The 22145-nt window shown below is 45.5% G+C and overlaps 2 long non-coding RNA genes across 2 annotated transcripts in view; both read right to left on the bottom strand.

Moving 5' to 3' along the window:
- Positions 1–6907: 6907 nt before the first annotated feature.
- Positions 6908–22145, bottom strand: part of LOC120395567 — a 48899-nt gene continuing 33661 nt past the window's right edge. The window contains exon 3 of the long non-coding RNA XR_005592700.1: positions 6908–8582. This is a non-coding gene — a long non-coding RNA (uncharacterized LOC120395567). The remainder of the gene's footprint in view (positions 8583–22145) is intronic.
- Positions 10869–21829, bottom strand: LOC120395563. The gene is made up of 3 exons (XR_005592696.1): positions 21079–21829; positions 12143–12304; positions 10869–11026 (listed from the first exon to the last, which is right to left on the bottom strand). It is a non-coding gene; the product is annotated as an uncharacterized LOC120395563 (long non-coding RNA).

The following is a 22145-nucleotide window of genomic DNA, read 5'->3' as shown; positions in this document are numbered from 1 at the left end:
GCTACGTACATTCTTAGCACAGCTTTTTAAGTTCCATTCAATCTTTCTGTGAACCCATTTGTTTGTGGGTGATAGGGAGCAGCCTTTATATGCTTTGCTCCACATCAGTCCCGTGACTTTAGAAAGACTACAGACATGGCTTTTGCACCACAGTCTGTCAAGATTTGTCTGGGAAAAACTAATCTGGGGCAAAAATTGGTCCTGCTAGTGAAGGCAGGGGGCTGGACTTGATGACCTTTCAAGGTGCCTTCCAGTTCTAGGAGATTGGTATATCTCCAATTATTTCAAAATTATGGGAGAGGGATAGCTCAGTGGTTTGAGCATTGGTGTGCTAAACCCAGGGTTGTGAGTTCAGTCCTTAAGGGGGTCACTTAGGAATCTCAGGGGGTGAGGGGTGCGAGCTCTTGGAGGGAGTTTGGGTGTAGGAGGGGGTCTCCAGGCTGGGGTGGGTGGTTGGGATGAAGGATGGTTCATAGGGTGCTGGCTCCAGGAGGGGTCTCAGCGCTGGGCGCTGGGATGTGGCTTCCCCCCAAGCGGCTCTTGCCTTGGGCGGCTCCCGGTCGGCATCACAGCGAGGCTAAGGCACCCTGCCCCCGACACCTCTGGGGCCTCGTTGGTCACTTGTGGGGCCAGGGTAGGCAGGGATCCTGACTTAGCAGCAGCCCTGCTGCGCCACTAGAGATCGCAATCGACTGGGAGATTCTCTAGGATAGAGCAGTCGATCACCATTGACCCGTTGGTGACCCCTAATCTAACCTAAACCTCCCTTGCTGCAGATTAACCCACGTCCCTAACAGGGAACTGTCTCTTTAAGAGCTCTCTGGTGGGGCAGAGTGGATAGGAGTGAGTTGTGTCTGGGTCATTGTTGCTAGGCAGATTTTGCACTCCCCAGCCAGAAGCTTCTGGAATTGGGTGTGGTCGTTTAGGGGCTGCTCCAATAGGTTCCCTGGTGCTGGCCTCAGACTCCATGAGGGCAGCAGTCAGGGCAGCTGCTTTGCGCCAGGCCCTGCGCTCTGTGCGGCAGGGAGAAGCTGGGCCCAGGAGCAGGAGACAGGCTGTTTGCCCAAACTCGGAAGCATTTTGCCGCAGGTCAGTGATATTGTTACAACCCTGCAACAGGGAAGCCTGGGGACTGTAAGTTACAGGGGAAACTGGGAGGGAAAAGTAATTTCTTTTACTTTCATTGTATACTTTGAATTTTTGATTTTAGCCAAACTCTTTTAATTAAATTGTCTCAACAAGTGTGAGTCACCAACTTTTCTGTAAATGTGATTGTGGGGAAGAGTCATTTATGTTTTGCTGTTCTCAGATTTGCATTTACTTGTAACAGAGTTGGGTTTTTTAAAATCTATATACTTAATGGGGTGGTTGGTTAATCAGTTATCTGATTGGCTAACAGTGTTTTCAGCAGAGGAGGAGAATGAGTCTGCCTGGATATCAACGGAAGATTCCTGAAAACAATTGGAAGGAAGATGTTGCTTTTGACTCAGCAGACTGTGTAGATTTAGTGATCGGAGACTTTAACTGAGACTCCAGTGAACTCAGCCTAAGCTTTAGGGATACCAAGATCCTTTTCAGCTATCCTACCACCTAACCAGTTATTCCCCATTTTGTAGTTGTGCTGTGATGCTGGTAAACCAAGTGTCAGCTGAGAACTGACAAACTCACAGCTGGAAGCCAGGCCAATTCACTTGTGTATAAGCATAAATGAAAGTGATTGTTCAATGTCTAAGAATCTATTTGGTGTTTAAACATCCTGACAACTAATGGGATGGTGAATGCATTGTTTACACTGACCTGTACCCAGTTAGAAGGTAATAGCAAACATTTACATTATATATAGCCCTGTAACTAAATCACCCATGCAATGAGAAAGAAGCCTTGTGTAATGGAAATAAAGAAATTTAACAAGAAGGTGGGAATTCTTGTGCATTTGAAGGCAAGTGGTCACTGTGTGTGCTGGTCAAAGACCTTAAATGCATTCATAGAATCATAGAATCATAGAATCATAGAATTCAAGATCAGAAGGGACCATTATGATCATCTAGTCTGACCTCCTGCAAGATGCAGGCCACATAAGCCGATCCACCCACTCCTTAGCAAGTGAACCCTGCCCCATGCTTCGGAGGAAGGCGAAAAACCTCCAGGGCCATAGCCAATCTTCCCTGGAGGAAAATTCCTTCCCGACCCCAAATATGGCGGTCAGCTGAACCCCGAGCATGCGGGCAAGACTCTCCAGCCAAACCCTCTGGAAAAGGTTATATCATACCAGGCACATAATTGACCTATTGACTAAGCCCGTTATCCTATCATACCATCCCCTCCATAAACTTATCTAGCTTAATCTTAAAGTCATGGAGGTCCTTCGCCCCCACTGTTTCCCTCGGTAGACTGTTCCAGTATTGCACTCCCCTGATGGTTAGAAACCTTCGTCTAATTTCAAGCCTGAATTTCCTGACTGACAGTTTATATCCGTTCGTCCTCGTGTCCACATTAGCACTGAGCTGAAATAATTCTTCTCCTTCCCTGGTATTTATCCTCTGATATATTTAAAGAGTGTAATCATATCTCCTCTCATCCTTCTTTTGGTTAAGGAAAACAAACCGAGCTCCTCAAGTCTCCTTTCATACGAAAGGCCTTCCATTCCTCGGATCATTCTAGTGGCCCTTCTTTGTACCTGTTCTAGTTTGAATTCATCCTTCTTAAACATGGGAGACCAAAACTGCACACAATACTCCAAATGAGGTCTCACCAGCGCCTTATATAACGGGACTAGCACCTCCTTATCCCTACTAGAAATACCTCGCCTAATGCAACCCAAGACCGCATTAGCGTTTTAACGGCCACATCACATTGCCTACTCATAGTCATCTTGCGATCAACCAGGACTCCTAGGTCCTTCTCCTCCTCCGTTACTTCCAACTGGTGCGTCCCCAGCTTATAACTAAAGTTCTTGTTAGACATCCCTAAATGCATAACCTTACACTTCTCACTATTGAATTTCATCCTGTTACTAATACTCCAGTTTACAAGGTCATCTAAATCTCCCTGGAGAATATCCCGATCCTCTTCCGAATTGACAATACCCCCCAACTTGGTGTCATCCGCAAACTTTATCAGCCCACTCCTACTCTTGGTTCCCAGGTCAGCAATAAATAGATTGAATAAAATCGGACCCAAAACCGAGCCTTGAGGAACTCCACTGGCAACCCCCCTCCAACCGGACAGTTCCCCCTTCAATACTACCCTCTGCAGTCTCCCCTTTAACCAGCTCCTTATCCACCTCTGGATTTTCACTTCAATCCCCATCTTTTCCAATTTAACCAGTAATTCTTCATGCGGTACCGTATCAAACGCCTTACTGAAATCCAGATATATGAGATCCACCGCATTTCCCTTGTCTAAAAAATCTGTTACTCTCTCAAAGAAGGAGATCAAGTTGGTTTGGCACGATCTACCTTTCGTAAATCCATGCTGTAATCTATCCCAGTTGCCATCGGCCTCATGCTCCGGAACCACTCTCTCTTTTAAGATTCTTCTCTCTTTGCCATCCGAGAAGGAGCCCACATCAGTAGTGACTCTCTGAGCTTCTTTATCTAAGAAGAAACTATTAGTACGGACACAAGGGAAAATTCTTCATCTCTGGACTGGTTGGATTCTCACAGGCAGAATAACCGAATGAGAAGAAGAGTTACTCTAGGGAGCCTGAAAAGGCTTTTGGGAAACTACCAGTTTCCCAAATCTCTGCTGCCTTTAGGAATTCTAGACTGTGACTAACCTGTACAAATATTTTTATCTGCTTTAACATCTCAATAACTCTCATTCCTTTCTCTTAGCTAGTATAGTTAGTTTACGGTTGAATTGACTATCAGTGTTTTTCATGTGAGATCTGGGATGCAAATCGACCTGGGTGAGTGTGGAACTAGATACAATGTGACTATTTTCTTGATTTTTGCAGGAAGTCACCACCATTTAGCACACAGTCAAGCTTGCCGGCGAGGCTGGAATGTGTAAGGGGACCGTCTGTGACTCCATTGTCAAACTATTGTAGTACTTTGGAAGTTTCACACTTGATACTTATAATTATAGAGCATAGCACCAACTAGGATCTCGGCCCTGCTTTTTGACAGTCTACCCTGAGGACCATGAGTCTCTCCAGAAAGCGTCTCATATGCATTGGATATTTTTCCTAAGTGAAATACTTTGCCCTTGTCTTTACCTTTCTCCTTTTCTCTCTCTTTTTAATCAGAGTCTGCTGATGGCTGCTCTGAGAAAACCATCTCTCTGTCCCTGCCTCCCCCAGGTCTTCAGCGAGAGCCTGCTCCAGGAACCATCCGATCACCTTCAGAGTCTCTGGCTCCCAGTTCCCCAGCCACATGCAAGCAGGGCAGATGATCAGGAGAACACCCTGTGATGGGTTTGGTCACAGAGACCTCCTTGGGATTGTCACCTGATGTGCTGAAATTACCTTTGATCCCATTTTACCTGTCAGCCCGGGACTTCCAGAACCCTGTCTTGTTGAGCCAGAGACACTAGCCTGATGCAGCCCAGATCCAGCGTCTGGTCTATATCCCCAAAGCTGCAGACTTAACTGAAAACAGCTCAGTAGATTATCTGTCTCCAGCCTCCAGACACGCAGTTGCCAATGGGATCCAAACCCCCGCAAAAATTCAATTTACTCTGTATAAAGCTTACACAGGGTAAATTCGTAAACTGTCCGCTCTCTATAACACTGATAGAGAGACATGCACAGCTGTTTGCACTTACTCTGGGTTTATTAATAAAGAAAAGTGATTTTATTAAGTTTCCCAAGTAGGATTTAAGTGGCTTCAAGTAATATCTGCCAGAATAAAGTAAGTCACAAAGCAGAATATGCAAGTCTCAGCCTAATACATTAAGAAACTGATTACAGGTAGTATCTAACCCTCAAAGATCATCCAATCAACTTCTTTCACATACTAGACTCCTTCCTAGTCTGGGCCCAATCCTTTCCCCGGTACCGTCTTTGTTAGATCCAGCAGACATCTTAGGTGGTCAGCAAGGGGTTTCTCAAGATTGGAAGCCCTTTTGTCCTGCTCCACCCCCTTTTATAGCTTTGGCACAAGGCAGGAATCTTTTGTCTGTGCTTGTCCCCATCCCCGCCTCATCAATGGAAAAGTACAAGGATTAAGATGGATTCCAGTAGCATGTGACATGGTCACATGTCACTGTAAGACCCCAGTCTCCATTCTTCCTGGCTTGGCCCACAAATCCACAGGGAGGTTTGCAGGTAAATAAACCATTTACAACCAATTGTCCTAGTGACTAGAAGCCATCAAGATTCTAAACCATCATTACTGGCCCACAATTTGCATAATTACAATAGGACCTCAGAGTTCTACTTCCTATTTCTTGCTTCACATACAAGAATGATGCATGCATACAAAGAGGAGGACTGTAGTCAGTAGGATTATAACCCTTCTTAGGATACCTTACAAGAGACCTTTTCCATAAAGCATATTCCAGTTACATTATATTCACGCTCATAAGCATATTTCCATAAAACATAAGGAGTGCAAAGTCACACACCCAATGATCAAATGCCGCAGCCATCTCCACTGACAAGAGCTGCCTCTGGTGCCATGCACACTGGCCCCATGTATATCCAGAGGCACTGCCCAGAGGCCCTGAGGAAGCTACACAGTGCATGGTGCTGATCAGTGCTGGAGGCACCAATGCAAACACCAAGGTGGCACATCTCACTGCCCTTGGTAACAGCTCTTCAGGAGTGTTAGTGTGATAGTGATGATAATGTTGTATTCAGGCCTGTCTATTTGCCTGAGAGAGAATTTTGGGTCTTTTTTGCTCATTTGATTTTTGATACTTTTTACATTCTTACCACTATATGTCAGCAAAGAACAAAGACGCTGTGTGTTACGTCTGCCCGCAAGCAGATGGCTGGGGGAAGAGATAGATGTAAAGTGTTGCTGGGTAGGGTGGGAGTTTAATAGACGAGTGTATATTGAAGGACGGTCCCGTCTCTAACTCCTCTCCCGAGATAAGATCAAGCAGCCTGCCTGGAGGGGGTGGGGATAGGAAACACTAATAGGCCAAAGAAATGCCTGTCCCTGACCGAAGCACAACCTCATTCCTTATTCGGGGCTGTTTGGTTTTTCCTTCAAAAAAGCTTTGCATTTCCCTTTGATTAACAACCATTGCTCTGTAAAGGATCCTCAGATAATGTACCTCAGTCCAGTTCCATACACTTCAATGATATTCTGTGCCCTCCAATTATGGAGAGGCATTTTATGCTGTTCAGGTTAGAAGAAATCCTGGTGAGGGTCAATTTTGCACTTTGAAATCATTCTAATTCTGGCTGAAAAACTTTATCAGAGAAGGGGCTTCCAGAATGCCCTAGGCTGATCAGACTTGCAATTAATCCCACAGCAATCTGACCATTGAAGAAGTTCCCCTTAACTCATTCTTGTGTGTCTTCCTTTTCTTTATTAGCAGATGTCTCTCACAAGACCCAGTTCTCTTGGCTGCCCATGCATGGAGATGCAATGGCTGATGGTTTCTTTTGATTTCACTCTCTATTAGATATGAGCAGCTGCGTGTGGAGGTGCAGAAAGGTTTTCTCTAATCCAGGGTGGGTAAGGTGCCTTCCTTCAATCTCAAGTTGATGGAACTCTCCTCCTTTACGCTGGTTCAGCATCTACCCTTCAACTTTAAAATATATATAAATGGGAAATGCAAAGTTTCATTGAATGAAAATCAAAGAGCCCCAATTTCAGAGGCTCAGACTCATGAACTGAGCACTGGACTGACAGCAGAGACCTTGACATGCAATTTTAAAGAGAATCTCATCTTCATTATTGGAACATTTAATCCCATTAAAAAGTTATTACTATTATAATAATACACCTCTTTGACCATATAAAACATGATGTGTGTTTGTAAAGTGCTTTGAAATGCTTAGATCAGAGGACGCTTCAGATGATCCAACCTGCATATTACAATTATGCCTGTTTACCATGGCAAGTTTCAGTGAAGGTCAGACAGGGAGCGACTGACAGAGTCAAAACTGAACCCCCACTTCTTCAGTGGCATCGTCCAACATGTCTACCCATCTAATACATTACATTTCATGGCTTCCAAATAAATCACTCACCTGACAGTAACTCTTAGAGAGGCTCATTCTGGATTTTTTCTTTATTTTTTTTTTTAAATTTTTTGGAGGATCTTTGTGGTGAAACATCTTCTCATGTAAGAGTGAAAAACAATCAACCACCTAAAGTCTTGCCATGGACTTTAAGTCTCTTTGTTTGAAGGTTTAGCCTCAGTGGTGCATATTTACACTTGAGCAGACACATTGTATGGTCCCAAAATTTTTTCCATTTGAATCCTATATTGAGATTTGTATTCCTACACTGCGCGTGAACAAGCTTGAATTCCATCGGACAATTTCAGATTCTAGCCTGCTCATGGATGGAGAGATGTTTTTTGATGGAGTAGAGATTCCAAGACTTAACTTAAGCCTTATCTAGAAAAGAGGATTGAATCCTTTCACTCGCCATCATCCCTACTTTGACCCGTGAGCAAATCTGTTCTAGGCAGCCCTTTGTGATCTCATTAGTGACACAAGTGGAGGTCCAATATTAGGTAAAGTTTTACTCACCGTAGGGTAAGATTCACCCCTAGGCAGACGGCCATCACAAAGGCCCATGTTCCACTTAGGTCCCTGCTAAGATCCAGTTTGAAAGTTTAGTGGGACTAAAATTGTTCATAGGGCATTTTACTATACCCCTGCCGACAGGTGAATATCAAATATAAGGTCCTGACAGGAAACATGCTGGAGAAAACGGAATGATTCCGATTGACTTCAAAAGGAATTGGATCTGAGCCAGTGAGGATGGAGATGGTGAGAATGCAGAAAAATGGCTCCCTCCTTCCTAGCAGGTTTACAATGAAGGACCCAATGCACCTGGCCACGACCAGTATGAATTGAAAGGCTCAAACTGGATTCCTTCCATCAGTGTGGGTTGTGCTATTGATGCCGCTCAGAATCACCTTCACATTCATTCTCACTGCAGCCACAAAAAACTCAGTAAAATGACACGAGGAATGCAGTTGGCCCATACAATATTAAGATGAAAGAAAGATGAAGAGTGCAATGTGCACGTCACACCCTCTGAGGCTGAGATTGGCCCAATGATCAAAGCCCCTGAGGAAAAAAGCTCCAGTTAAAGGAGGACATAGCAAGGCAATCAAGTTTGTTTGGCAACTAATTAGGACCTCCACCACAAACAGCATCGCAGATCCTCCAGGCAGTCCTAGGAACTGTATAAAAGTGCTCACAACTCAGGGCTCTTCTAATCACTTCTCCGGACTTCATCTCCTCGGTGAGCTCGGTAAGTCCAATTACACTCAATTGCTTACGAACTCTAGAGATGTGACAGTAGGGGCTATTTTCATTGAAGACTGAATCTTGCTTTTATTCATGTGTTTTTATATGAGGGATCACGGTGTTCTTCCATAATTATCTTGTATAGTTATTGAGTTGCAGGCACTGGTGGATTCATGGGAAAAATGTTTCCTATTACCTGGAAAAAGAAGTAGGGCATTTAAATCTTTTCAGTAACCTCAGAAAGTCACTTACCCATATTTCATTTATCTGAATTAGGAATACATTTCCCTGGGTTAGTAGAGAAAGGGCCAGTTCAGTGCGCTCCTACTTTCTTCTGAAGCAGCTGTTACTCCTCACTATTGGAGACACAAAAATGGATGAAGATGACAAGTGGTGCGCTCTAATCTAGCAATTCGTATGTTCTTCTGAGCGAAAAATCCACTGCTTCTCCTCAGATGGTATCAATTAATGTCACCTTATGGAAGTCAGTGGACCTGAACTCATTTTACCCCAGCTAAGGAGCATGTCCTTAGTGATTTCTTTGGAGAAAAGTAAAGTTTTCTGTTTATTCATCAGCAAGGTTAAATCCTAAAATGAAAGGAAGTGATTACCATAATCCCATAATCCCAGGCATGTTCTCTTTGAGAAATGTCTACAATGGACCCAGAATCGCAGGTGTCTATCATGGAAAGAGTGATGCTTATTCTAGTTGGTGTTTTTCAGAGAATGTTCTAGATAGGTGCTCAAAGGGACCAGTTTGGAGGGAAGTTTAGTGCGAGTGGAGAAGAAGCCTAGAAAGAGAAAATAGGAACAAATACATGGCCACATACATAGAGACTAAGGCCACTTCTCCTCTCTAGCGTGCACCCCGTGCAGACCTCGCTGAAATAGTCACCAAGCTTTGAAGCCTTTCTTCCACCGGCACTTGTACCTTCTTTTGACTCTAGTCCCTATTGTGTGTTTCAGGTTTATCTCCATCCCAGAAAGATGACTTTCTCCAGCCTGTGCTATCCAGAATGCGGAGTGGCCCGGCCCTGTCCGGTCACTGGTGCCTGCAACGAGCCGTGCGTTAGGCAGTGCCAAGACTCCGAAGTGGTGATCAGACCCTCACCAGTTGTTGTGACCCTCCCAGGACCCATTCTCAGCAATTTCCCTCAACACAGTGCAGTGGGAGCTGTAGGAAAACCTGTGGTCGGACCCGGTTACGGAGGCTCATTCGGTTGGGGGGGCTATGGAGGCCATTACGGAGGATTGTATGGTTTAGGTGGATACGGTGGTTACGGCGGCCATTACGGTTATGGGGGATTATGTGGTTATGGGGGATACTGTGGTTACCCAGGCTTCTGTGGTTACGGGGGATTATGGGGATATGGGGGATATGGCCGTAGGTATCTCGGTGGATACTGTGGGCCATGCTAAACCCAACAGGAACATCCGTGGAAGGAGGAAGAACCAGGAAATGAACAGCCAGATACAGATTCACCCCTGATCTTTTGGGCAGGGCTTTCAGAAGTGCTGGGCAAACAGGGCTCCACCTGAACTCAGTGGGAGCTGTGTGTGCTCAGCACCTTGGGCTGACAGCCATGCTGCCTTTCTAAGGTTACGCTTTATGACTCTTTCTGCCAAGGCTTTCCCACCCGTGTGCTGATTCTCGCTTTCACCTGTGGACTCAATCTGAATTAGGCGCAGCCTGTTTACACTGACCCCGCTGTGTAAAGGAAACAGGGGCCTTAAGACAGATATCAGTTACATTTGTTGTTAGTTAAGTATCTTTAGAAGGGAAAAAGAGACTTTGGTGTCAAGGAGAATTAGGCCCCACATGTTCTATCCTTTCCATCAATATGTATCTTTAGCACCTCACTTTGACCTTTTCTGAGGCCGACATATAGGGAGACGTTGCCTAATTCTCTGCTTTTATTTTGTTTTGTCTCATTTCCCAACCACTGGGGTAAAACAAGGGCCTTAAAATGGTTGTAAAGGGGACCTGTTTGTCAACCTCTGCAGCTACACCAATGCAAGCAGAACATCTTGTCTGAAATACACCCATTGAGGTCTGCGATCAGTCATGGCCCTTCTTGAAACACTGGAAATACATTCTTTCTGCTCTGTAGTATTACTTCTGTAACTGTGTACTGCCAATTTCATTTGCATTAAAAACTCTGCTGCATCATAATATGGGTCTTCTGGTTCTCCTTGTTCCTCCCTCCTTGTTTAAATATCGCAAAATTCCTCCCTATGGAACCGGCAGCACTGGGCACTTCTCCACTTGCAATTTTGTTCAAAGATCTGGAGTGATAGGAGAATCGGGCCCTTGCAGTGGCTGATAGCTTTCTGCTGGCCCTGGGTACCAGGGTGCAGTTCCTCCCTGTATTACCTATTTTAGCAAAGAGTCTTTTCCTGGAAAACATAGAGCCATTTTTCACTTCAAGAATATAAGTTTTTCCTTTGGTATCAAGAAGACTAACCATATGGTTCGTGGTGAGCATCTGGGTGAGTCATTGAAGGACAGCGACCCTGGTTTTTGTAAGTGTCACCTGGCCTCAGTGGCTCACAGCTGAGAATACCAGATTCAGGACAAACTGTTGAGGGATATGGCAGTCTCACCCCACGCTGGTGGTTATTCTGACGTTAGATACCAAGCTAGTAAAAAAGTAAATTTCTGTCTCATCACAGTGGTTAACAAGAATTCAAAAATGCAGTCTCCAGCCCTTATTTCAGCACCCCAACACTTTATGATGACTGGTTATTAAAAACCAATTTCATCATAGAGAAGATTCTGCTTATCCTAAGAGATCAGCCACATAGCCAGGCCAATATATAACTCAATTCTAAGGCAGTTCCCCACCTATGGGAGCAGCAGAGTCAGCACTGGAGGTGGGGGCAGCGTGCAGAGCCCTCTATTCCTTCCCCAGGGGCTGCCGGGATATGCTGGATGCCTGCCTGAAACCCACTGCACCACCTCCCGGGAACTGCCTGAGGTAAGGCCAGTCAGAGCCCACACCCGTTATCCCGTTATCCCTCCTGCACCCCTGCTCCAGCCCAGAACCCCCTCCTGCATGGAACCCCCCCACACTCACAGAGTCTGGAGCGCCCTCCTGCACACAAACTCCCTTCCAGCACTTGTACCCCACATCCCTACTGCACCCCAGCCCCTGCCCCAGGCTTAGCCCAGAGTCCCTTCCCACACTCTGAACCCCCTGGCCGTAGCCCAGAGCCTGCAACTGCTCCCGCACCCCAACTCCCAAGCTCAGCCCCATGAAAGTGAGTGACGGTAAGGGAAAGCCAATGACGGGGGGAGGGGGGAATGGAGTGAGCGGGGTGGGGCTTCAGGGAAGGAGTGAAGTGGGGGATGGAGTCTTGGGTAGAGGTGGGACAACAGTGTTTGGGTTTGTGTGACTGAATAGTTGGCAACCCTATCGGGAGCCCTCTAACCAAACAAAACCCCATTTCCATCATCACCGCTCCTCCCGGCGCTAAGGATAAATGAAAAAACCAATGTATCTCTGGCATGTCATTTGAGAGCATTTTGAATAATAAACTCTCCAACAGAGACTCTGCGGAAACATAATTATGGAGTCAGTAGCAGTCTCTGAATAATTCTCTTTTTTCCAGGACATTCTTTTCTTCTCCACTAATGGAATGTCCTGTGACATGTAGCACGAAGCATCCATCTGGAAAGCTGTCTTTTAAGGCAACCTCCTGGAGGGGGGGTTAAATTCAACTGAGTCAGCTCCTTGACATGAGCTTTGAACTTACTTTGCAATGGTGGAGCTGTAGAGCAATGGGGCAGAAATAGATCCGCCTCATTTTGAGATTTTTTGATTTCATTTCACCAATATAACTCAATGAAATTAATCTTCTCCTCATTCTTTGCCCTGATGTGTTCATGAAGTGGTCAGCAGCAATCTCCACTCCTTGCTGAAATGACACGACCAAAAGATGTTTTTACAAGTATGTTGCAAACACACCTTTTCTTTTCTTTAAATTGGAAGGCCTAGGAAAACTGAACCTTTGAATTCCAGGGAGAGCATTTCACACAAGAATTCAGACCTAAGAGAATTGCACCTTGGCTAAATAAGACAATAGTCCAATGTTCTCACTTCTGGATGGAGCTAAGCCAACCTCTTTCCAAAGGAGTCATTGATTTTATATAAAAGCCCATTTTTCTGAAGTGCTGAGTACTCAAAAGTCCCACTGAAGCAAACCGGAGCGGTTCATGCTCAACATTTATTTATAACAGGCTACAAGGTTTCCTGAGTTGTGCGCCAACACTGGAGGTATCCAAACCTGGACGACATTTTTGGCCAAAGGATGTCAAAGCCTTTGGCAATATGAAAAAATAACGAAAGGACGAGCAATTAAATTAGAAGACCAGTAGTATGAGGTAGTATATATTTGAATTTGGAATTAAGGGGAGCTGAAACTTGTCAAAATAAAGAATAAAGAAAGAAAGCAGAGTAGCAAGACTCGATTTCCCTGGTTTCATGAAAGGCCATGTCCTATCAGCAGCTCCAAACTGATGTATTTCTCACACAATTCTCTTGCTTCTTTATTGCAATTGCAGAGTTTGACAATCAAATCTGTCTGCCACCTGCTTTTCCCTCCTGCCTGACTGGAGCAACTTCATCCCTTTGTGTGACCTGACTTAACTCCTAGACTTTAAGCACATGATTTCCAGTACAGATACATAATTATCTGTACAATGATCTGATAATTAAACATTATCTGTCCATACACTTTGCAATAATTATGATGACCAGCGAGCTCTCGGCTCTGGGCAGAGCCCTCACATAGCACCTGTTGTAAACTTAACATGTACACACCCGGTCCAGGGTATCCCTGTAACTCTGTGCCTGCTGAGGGTGCTTGGTCAAATCTCACCTCTTACACTCTCTCTGTTACTGGCTAATCTGTATGCGTCAGCTTGGAACCCTCTTGCCCAGACACTGCATCTGCCACCACATTTTCTTTACCTTTAATATGAACAATTTCCATATCATATTCCTGGAGCCCTTTGCTCCAGGGCATCAGTCTGGAGTTGGTAACTTTTCTGCCGTGTAGCCGTACCAAAGGAGGATGATCTGTAAGAGTCTCCCTTGGAAGCTTGTTCCAATACTCAACTATCATTACAGTTAGCAAGGTTTCCCTAATATGTCACCTAAATCTCCCTTGATGCAGGTTAAGGTTGTGCCATCGGATGTCACCGGTGTGGTGCTCTGCTCTTGTCCAATGTTGATAACAGTCGGCTGCGTGTGTGTTCCCTCTGTGTGCTGCCCGGCTCTGCAGATCACTGGTACAGCAGGCCCCGAGAGACCCCCAATGACCATAGACTCTGATAAGGTACGAAGGCACCCGGCCAGGTTTATTGTCAAACGAAGCAGTGATAGTTCCCAGCAGACTCTACTGGACATACTACAAATATGTGCCGCATGCCAAGGGACCGGCTCAGTCAGTGGCGGGACTCTCCACTGTCCCCTCGGAGAGACAAAGATATCCACTCAGGGATGCATTCTTACACACAGGTGCAACCAAGTTACACATCACTCCTGACGTATGGAGGTACAACCCCTCTCCGTGTTGGGGTGCTGCCTCTCTCCTGGTGCATGTTGGTTGGAACAAACAACTCTTTCCATCATATTACCCTTTTGACCCTCTCTTTTAGGATGGGTCAGCCTGTTCCTTATTATCTCTGAGGAATGCGTTCGTAGGGGACGGTTCTGGTGCCATCCTGGCCCATGTTTATCCTATTAGAGCTTGATACCCTTTAGATATGTGTATATGTCCAATTAGCAGCCTTCTTCTTGCCAACTTTTGTGAGCAGGGCCTGCCTGTGGCTCACAGAGGGTGACCAGACAGCAAAGGTGAAAAATCAGGATGGGGGTGGGGGGTAATAGGACCCTGTATAAGAAAAAGACCCAAAAATCAGGACTGTCCCTATAAAATCAGGACATCTGGTCACCCTAGGCTCACAGCTGAACTTTGCTTTTTGTTAGCAAACTCTTGACCATTCCTTTGGCTCAGGCTCACGCCTCTGATACCAGGTCACTCATACCAGGGGTTCATGTTTCTGGGCCTCATCTTACTACAGGTCGTATTGTCCGGGAGAGGCTGAGCAGTACAGGACACCCATTTCTGGGGGAAATATAAGACTGGGTCTGTGCTGGTGTCACCCTGCAGTATGAACAAGGCTGGTAAGAGCTGAGCTGTGCCTGCCTGCAGATCACACACACACCAAGCTGGAAGCGGCTGACGTGCTGGAGCCTGTTGGGGAGCAGCCCAGGACTGGAGGCTACAGAAGCAGAGCAGGGTGCAGGGCACCCCAGGTTAGAGCCCGGGTGACACAGCTACTCACTAGTCTAGACTGTGCCCTGGGTCTGTCACACTCTCATGGCTTTGTCCTGTTCTGGTACCAGTACAATAGGAGACGCCCAGGGGCTTTCTGACTCAGCGATTACCCCCTTTCACTCACGCTTTCCACCTCCTCCGGAACTTGATTCTGCATTTCCCGTTCAGCCGGGGATGCTCTGCTCGGAGCAGGGTGGGGCCCTGAGGTTTGCCTGGAGTCTGCAATTTTGGCAGTTAAACCTGGCGAGGAAAATCCCTGTTAAGGGTGTTTTGAAAGGGCCGGCGTTTCCTGCTTTGGGGGTGGATCTAAACCCACCCTGAACTCAGGGTTTTCCAGGGGATTCTCTGCCCTGCTCTCCCTGACCAAATCCATTAAAGGGACACAGAAGGTTTTAACAAATCAAATTTACTGCCATCTCCCTTTGAGAGTAAGTTTTACTCTATTGATATGCACAGTTTGCACCGTTCCTCTGCCGCTGGGCTTCCTTACATCAGATGTGATGACCTTCACCCCTTCAGTCACCTCAAAAGGTCCTTCCTATAATCCTGCCTTTTGTTTCCCCTCACTGGGGTCAGCACTAACACCAAATCAGCAGTGTCAATCCACCTTTCTCCAGTTCGCCGATCGTATGAAACGTGCTGAGTTCCCTGACCTTTTTCAAGGGTCTGTCTCCCTCAATTCCTCATTACCTGTAAATTCTCCTTAAAACGAGTGACATACTCTCCTCCAGGCTGTCCTCTTTCCTCAGTACTGCCTTCCCCAGAGCCTCCATCAAATCTAAGGGCTTCTCGACAATGGCATTTTTTAGCGCTCAACTTTCTCACTCAATGGTATGAAAAAACACTCCCCTGCGCGCAGCAAGTTTCAGCGCTCTAAAGCGCCAGTATAAACAGTGCACCAGCGCTGGGAGCCTGTCTACTCCCCTCGCTGAGGTGGTTTTTTAGAGTTGCCAGTGTAGATTAGGCCTAAGGGTCCCCTAACCTGCTTCCCATACAGGAGATCAAAGGGGGCAAAGCCAGTAGATTCACAGGGAACACTTCTGTCCGCATTGAGCAAACAATGAAGTAAAACGTCCCCACCATTCTCATGCCTGGCGACGTAGGTTCTTAGCACAGCTTTTTAAGTTCCATTCAATCTTTCTGTGAACCCATTCGTTTGCGGGTGATAGGGAGCAGCCTTTATATGCTTTGCTCCACATCAGTCCCGTGACTTTTGAAAGACTACAGACATGGCTTTTGCACCACAGTCTGTCAAGATTTGTCTGGGAAAAACTAATCTGGGGCAAAAATTGGTCCTGCTAGTGAAGGTAGAGGGCTGGACTTGATGACCTTTCAAGGTGCCTTCCAGTTCTAGGAGATTGGTATATCTCCAATTATTTCAAAATTATGGGAGATGGATAGCTCAGTGGTTTGAGCATTGGTGTGCTAAACCCAGGGTTGTGAGTTCAGTCCTTAAGGGGGTCACTTAGGAGTCTGAGGGGATGAGGGGTGCAAGATCTTGGAGGGAGTTTGAGTACAGGAGAGGGTCTCCAGGCTGGGGTGTGTGGTTGGGATGAAGGATGGTTCATAGGGTGATGGCTCCAGGAGGGGTCTCAGCGGTGGGTGTTGGGATATGGCTTCCCCCCGAGCGGCTTTTACCTTGGGCGGCTCCCGGTTGGCGTCACAGAGAATTATTCAGAGACGGCTACTGACTCCATAATTATGTTTCCGCAGAGTCTCTGTTGGAGAGTTTATTAAGAGCTCTCTGGTGGGGCAGGGTGGATAGGAGTGAGTTGTGTCTGGGTCATTGTTGCCTGGCAGATTTCGCACTCCCCAGCCAGAAGCTTCTGGAATTGGGTGTGGTCGTTTAGGGGCTGCTCCAATAGGTTCCCTGGTGCTGGGATCAGACTCCATGAGGGCAGCAGTCAGGGCAGCTGCTTTGCGCCAGGCCCTGCGCTCTGTGCGGCAGGGAGAAGCTGGGCCCAGGAGCAGGAAACAGGCTGTTTGCCCAAACTCGGAAGCATTTTGCCGCAGGTCAGTGATATTGTTACAACCCTCCAACAGGGAAGCCTGGGGAATGTAAATTACAGGGGAAACTGGGAGGGAAAAGTAATTTCTTTTATTTTCATTGTACACTTTGAATTTTTGATTTTAGCCAAACTCTTTTAATTAAATTGTCTCAACAAGTGTGAGTCACCAACTTTTATGGAAATGTGATCGTGGGGAAGAGTCATTTATGTTTTGCTGTTCTCAGTTTTGCATTTACTTGTAACAGAGTTGGGTTTTTTAAAATCTATATACTTAATGGGGTGGTTGGTTAATCAGTTATCTGATTGGCTAACAGTGTTTTCAGCAGAGGAGGAGAATGAGTCTGCCTGGATTTCAACGGAAGATTCTTGAAAACAATTGGAAGGAAGATTTAACGGGAAAGTGGGAATACTTGTGCATTTGAAGGCAGGTGGTCACTGTGTGTGCTGATCAAAGACCTTAAATGCATCCTTCCCTCTGCCATCAGAGAAGGAGCCCACATCAGTAGTGACTCTCTGAGCTTCTTTATATGAGAAGAAACTATAAGTATGGACACAAGGGAAAATTCTTCATCTCTGGACTGGTTGGATTCTCACAGGCAGAATAACCGAATGAGAAGAAGAGTTACTCTGGGGAGTCTGAAAAGACTTTTGGGAAACTACCAGTTTCCCAAATCTCTGCTGCCTTTAGGAATTCTAGACTGTGACTAACCTGTACATATATTTTTATCTGCTTTAACATCTCAATAACTCTCATTGCTTTCTCTTAGCTAGTGACTTGATGACCAGTGTTTTATATGTGAGGTCTGGGATGTATATCGACCTGGATGAGTGTGGAACTAGATACAATGTGACCATTTTCTTGATTTTTGCAGGAAGTCACCACCATTTAGCACACAGTCCAGCTTGCCGGCGAGGCAAGACAGACTGGAGTGTGTAAGGGGACGGTCTGTGACTCCATTGTCAAACTATTATAGTACTTTGGAAGTTTCACACTTGATACTTATAATTATAGAGCATAGCACCAGCTAGGATCTCGGCCCTGCTTTTTGACAGTCTACCCTGAGGACCATGAGTCTCTCCAGACAGCATCTCATGTGCATTGGATTTTTTTCCTAAGTGAACTACTTTGCACTTGTCTTTACCTTTCTCCTTTTCTCTCTCTTTAATCAGAGTCTGCTGATGGCTGCTCTGAGAAAACCGTCTCTCTGTCCCTGCCTCCCCCAGGTCTTCAGCGAGAGCCTGCCCCAGGAACCATCCGATCACCTGCAGAGTCTCGGGCTCCCCGTTCCCCAGCCACATGCAAGCAGGGCAGATGACCAGGAGAACACCCTGTGATGGGTTTGGTCACAGAGACCGCCTTGGGATTGTCACCTGATGTGCTGAAATTAGCTTTGATCCCATTTTACCTGTCAGCTTGGGACTTCCAGAACCCTGTCTTGTTGAGCCAGAGACACTAGCCTGCTGCAACCCAGATCCAGCGTCTGGTCTATATCCCCAAACCTGCAGACTTAACTGAAAACAGCTCAGCAGATTATCTGTCTCCAGCCTCCAGACACACAGTTGCCAATGGGATACAAACCCCCGCAAAAATTCAATTTACTCTGTATAAAGCTTACACAGGGTAAATTCGTAAACTGTCCGCTCTCTATAACACTGATAGAGAGACATGCACAGCTGTTTGCACTTACTCTGGGTTTATTAATAAAGAAAAGTGATTTTATTAAGTTTCCCAAATAGGATTTAAGTGGCTTCAAGTAATATCTGCCAGAATAAAGTAAGTCACAAAGAAACTGATTACAGGTAGTATCTAACCCTCAAAGATCATCCAATAATCTTCTTTCACAGACTAGACTCCTTCCTAGTCTGGGCCCAATCCTTTCCCCAGTACCGTCTTTGTTAGATCCAGCAGACATCTCAGGTGGTAAGCAAGGGGTTTCTCAAGATTGGCAGCCTTTTTGTCCTGCTCCACCCCCTTTTATAGCTTTGGCACAAGGCGAGAATCTTTTGTCTGTGCTTGTCCCCATCCCCGCCTGATCAATGGAAAAGTACAAGAATTAAGATGGATTCCAGTAGCATGTGACATGGTCACGTGTCACTGTAAGACCCCAGTCTCCTTTCTTCCTGGGTTGGCTCACAAATCCACAGGGAGGTTTACAGGTAAATAAACCATTTACAACCAATTGTCCTAGTCACTGGGAGCCATCAAGATTCTAAACCATCATTACTGGCCCACACTTTGCATAATTACAATAGGACCTCAGAGTTCTACTTCCTATTTCTAGCTTCACATACAAGAATGATACATGCATACAAAGAGGAGGACTATAGTCAGTTGGATTATAACCTTTCTTAGGATACCTTACAAGAGAACTTTTGCATAAAGCATATTCCAGTTCTATCATATTCACACTCATAAGCATATTTCCATAAAACATATGGAGTGCAAAGTCACACACCCAATGATCAAATGCCATAGCCACCTCCACTGACAAGAGCTACCTCTGGTGCCATGCACACTGGCCCCATGTATATCCAGAGGCACTGCCCAGAGCCCTTGAAGAGGCTGCACGATGCATGGTGCTGATCAATGCTGGAGGCACCAGTGCAAACACCAAGGTGGCACATCTCACTGCCCTTGGTAACAGCTCTTCAGGAGTGTTAGGGTACGTCTATACTTACCGGCTGGGTCGACGGGTAGCGTTCGACTTCTCGGAGTTCCAGCTATCGCGTCTAATCTAGACGTGATAGTTCGAACTCCGAACGCGCTCCCGTCGACTCCGGAACTCCACCACAGCGAACGGCGGTGGCGGAGTCGATGGGGGAGCCGTGGACTTCGATCTCGCGGCGTCTGGACAGGTAAGAAGTTCGAACTAAGGTAGTTCGACTTCAGCTACGCTATTCGCGTAGCTGAAGTCGCGTACCTTAGTTCAACCCCCGCCCCAGTGTAGACCAGGCCTTAGTGTGATAGTGATGATAATGTTGTATTCAGGCCTGTCTATATGCCTGAGAGAGAATTTTGGGTCTTTTTTGCTCATTTGATTTTTGATACTTTTTACGTTCTTACTACTATATGTCAGCAAAGAACAAAGACGCTGTGTGTTACGTCTGCCCACAAGCAGATGGCTGGGGGAAGAGATAGATGTAAAGTGTTGCTGGGAAGGGTGGGAGTTTAATACACGAGTGTACTTTGAAGGACGGTCCCATCTCTAACTCCTCTCCCGAGATAAGATCAAGCAGCCTGCCTGGAGGGGGATGGGGATAGGAAACCCTAAAAGGCCAAAGAGGTGCCTGTGCATGACCGAAGCACAACCTCACTCCTTATTTGGGGCTATTTCGTTTTTCATTCAAAAAAGCTTTGCTTTTCCCTTTGATTAACATAAATTGCTCTGTAAAGGATCCTCAGATAATGTACCTCAGTCCATTTCAATACACTTTAAATGATATTCTGTGCCCTCCAATTATGGGGAGGCATTTTATGCTGTTCAGGTTAGAAGAAATCCTGGCGAGGGTCAATTTTGCCCTGTGAAATCATTCTAATTCTGGCTGAAAAACTTTGTCAGAGAAGGGGCTTCCAGAATGCCCTAGGCTGATCAGACTTGCAATTAATCCCACAGCAATCTGACCATTGAAGAAGTTCCCCTTAACTCATTCTTGTGTGTCTTCCTTTTCTTTATTAGCTGAAGTCTCTCACAAGACCCAGTTCTCTTGGCTGCCCATGCATGGAGATGCAATGGCTGATGGTTTCCATTGATTTCACTGTCTATTAGATATGAGCAGCTGAGTGTGGAGGTGAAGAAAGGTTTTCTCTAATCCAGGGTGGGTAAGGTGCCTTCCTTCAATCTCAAGTTGATGGAACTCTCCTCCATTACGTTGGTTCAGCATATACCCTTCAACTTTAAAATATATATAAATGGGAAATTCAAAGTTTCATTGAATGAAAATCAAAGAGCCCCAATTTCAGAGGCTCAGACTCATGAACTGAGCACTGGAGTGACAGCTGAGACCTTGACATGCATTTTTAAAAAGAATCTCATCTTCATTATTGGAACATTTAATCCCATTAAAAAGTTATTACTATTATAATAATACACCTCTTTGGCCTTATAAAACATGATGCGTGTTTGTGAAGTGCTTTGAAATGCATAGATCAGAGGACGCTTCAGATGATCCACCCTGTATATTACAATTATACCTGTTTACCATGGCACATTTCAATGAAGGTCAGACAGGGAGCGATTGGCAGAGTCAAAAATGAACCCCCACTTCTTCAGTGGCATCGTCTAATATGTCTACCCCTCTAATACATTACATTTCATGGCTTCCAAATAAATCACTCACCTGAGATTAACTCTTAGAGAGGCTCATTCTGGATTTTTTCTTTTTTTTTTTGATGTGTTTTTGGAGGATCTTTGTGGTGAAACATCTTCTCATGTAAGAGTGAACAACAGTCAACCACCTAAATTCTTGCCATGCACTTTAATTCTTTTTTTTTTGAAGGTTTACCTCAGTGGTGCGTAATAACACTTGAGCAGACACATTGTATTGTCTCTTGATGTAAATCAACACAGTTGCTCCAACTTCAAAGATGTTCAAGGCCTTAAAATTAAAAGAGGATACTTCTGCCCTCTCCCCTGGCTATGGAACCCACTCTTGGGGATATCTTTTACGTTCTAAACAACATTCTGGTTCAGGGAGGAATGTTTTCCGCAACATGCCCTATGGTTCGTCAGACTTTATGTCAAATCTCATCACACAGCAATCTCCTCCTTCCCCAAGAATGAGTAATTTTCATTTCTTCTTGGCTTCTTGTGGGGCTCAGTCCCCTGCATTGTCTTATAAGATTTCAGATTCTTGCCTGCTTATTTTGCATTTGAAAATTTTTCCATTTGAATCCTATATTCAGATTTGTATTCCTACACTACACGTGAACAAGCTTGAATTCCATCGGATAATTTTAGATTCTTGCCTGCTCATGGATGGAGAAATGTTTTCTGATGGAGTAGAGATTCCAAGACTTAACTTAAGCCTTATCTACAAAAGAGGATTGAATCCTTTCACTTGCCATCATCCCTACTTTGACCCATGAGCAAATCTGTTCTAGGCAGCCCTTTGTGACCTCATTAGTGACACAAGTGGAGGTCCAATATTAGGTAAAGTTTTACTCACCGTAGGTGTAAGATTCACCCCCGGCAGACGGCCATCACAAAGGCCCATGCTCCACTTGGGTCCCGCTAAGTTCCAGTTTGAAAGTTTAGTGGGACTAAATTTATTCATAGGGCAACAGGTGAATTTCAAATATAAGGTCCTGACAGGAAACATCCTGGAGAAAATTGTCTTCAAAAGGAATTGGATCTGACCCAGTGAGGATAGAGATGGTGAGAATGCAGAAAAATGGCTCCCTCCTT

The sequence above is a fragment of the Mauremys reevesii genome, linkage group 1 (assembly GCF_016161935.1).
Source record: "Mauremys reevesii isolate NIE-2019 linkage group 1, ASM1616193v1, whole genome shotgun sequence".
NCBI lineage: Eukaryota > Metazoa > Chordata > Testudines > Geoemydidae > Mauremys > Mauremys reevesii.
Note: the sequence above shows the minus strand (reverse complement) of the source record. Positions and strands in the feature narration are given on the sequence as shown.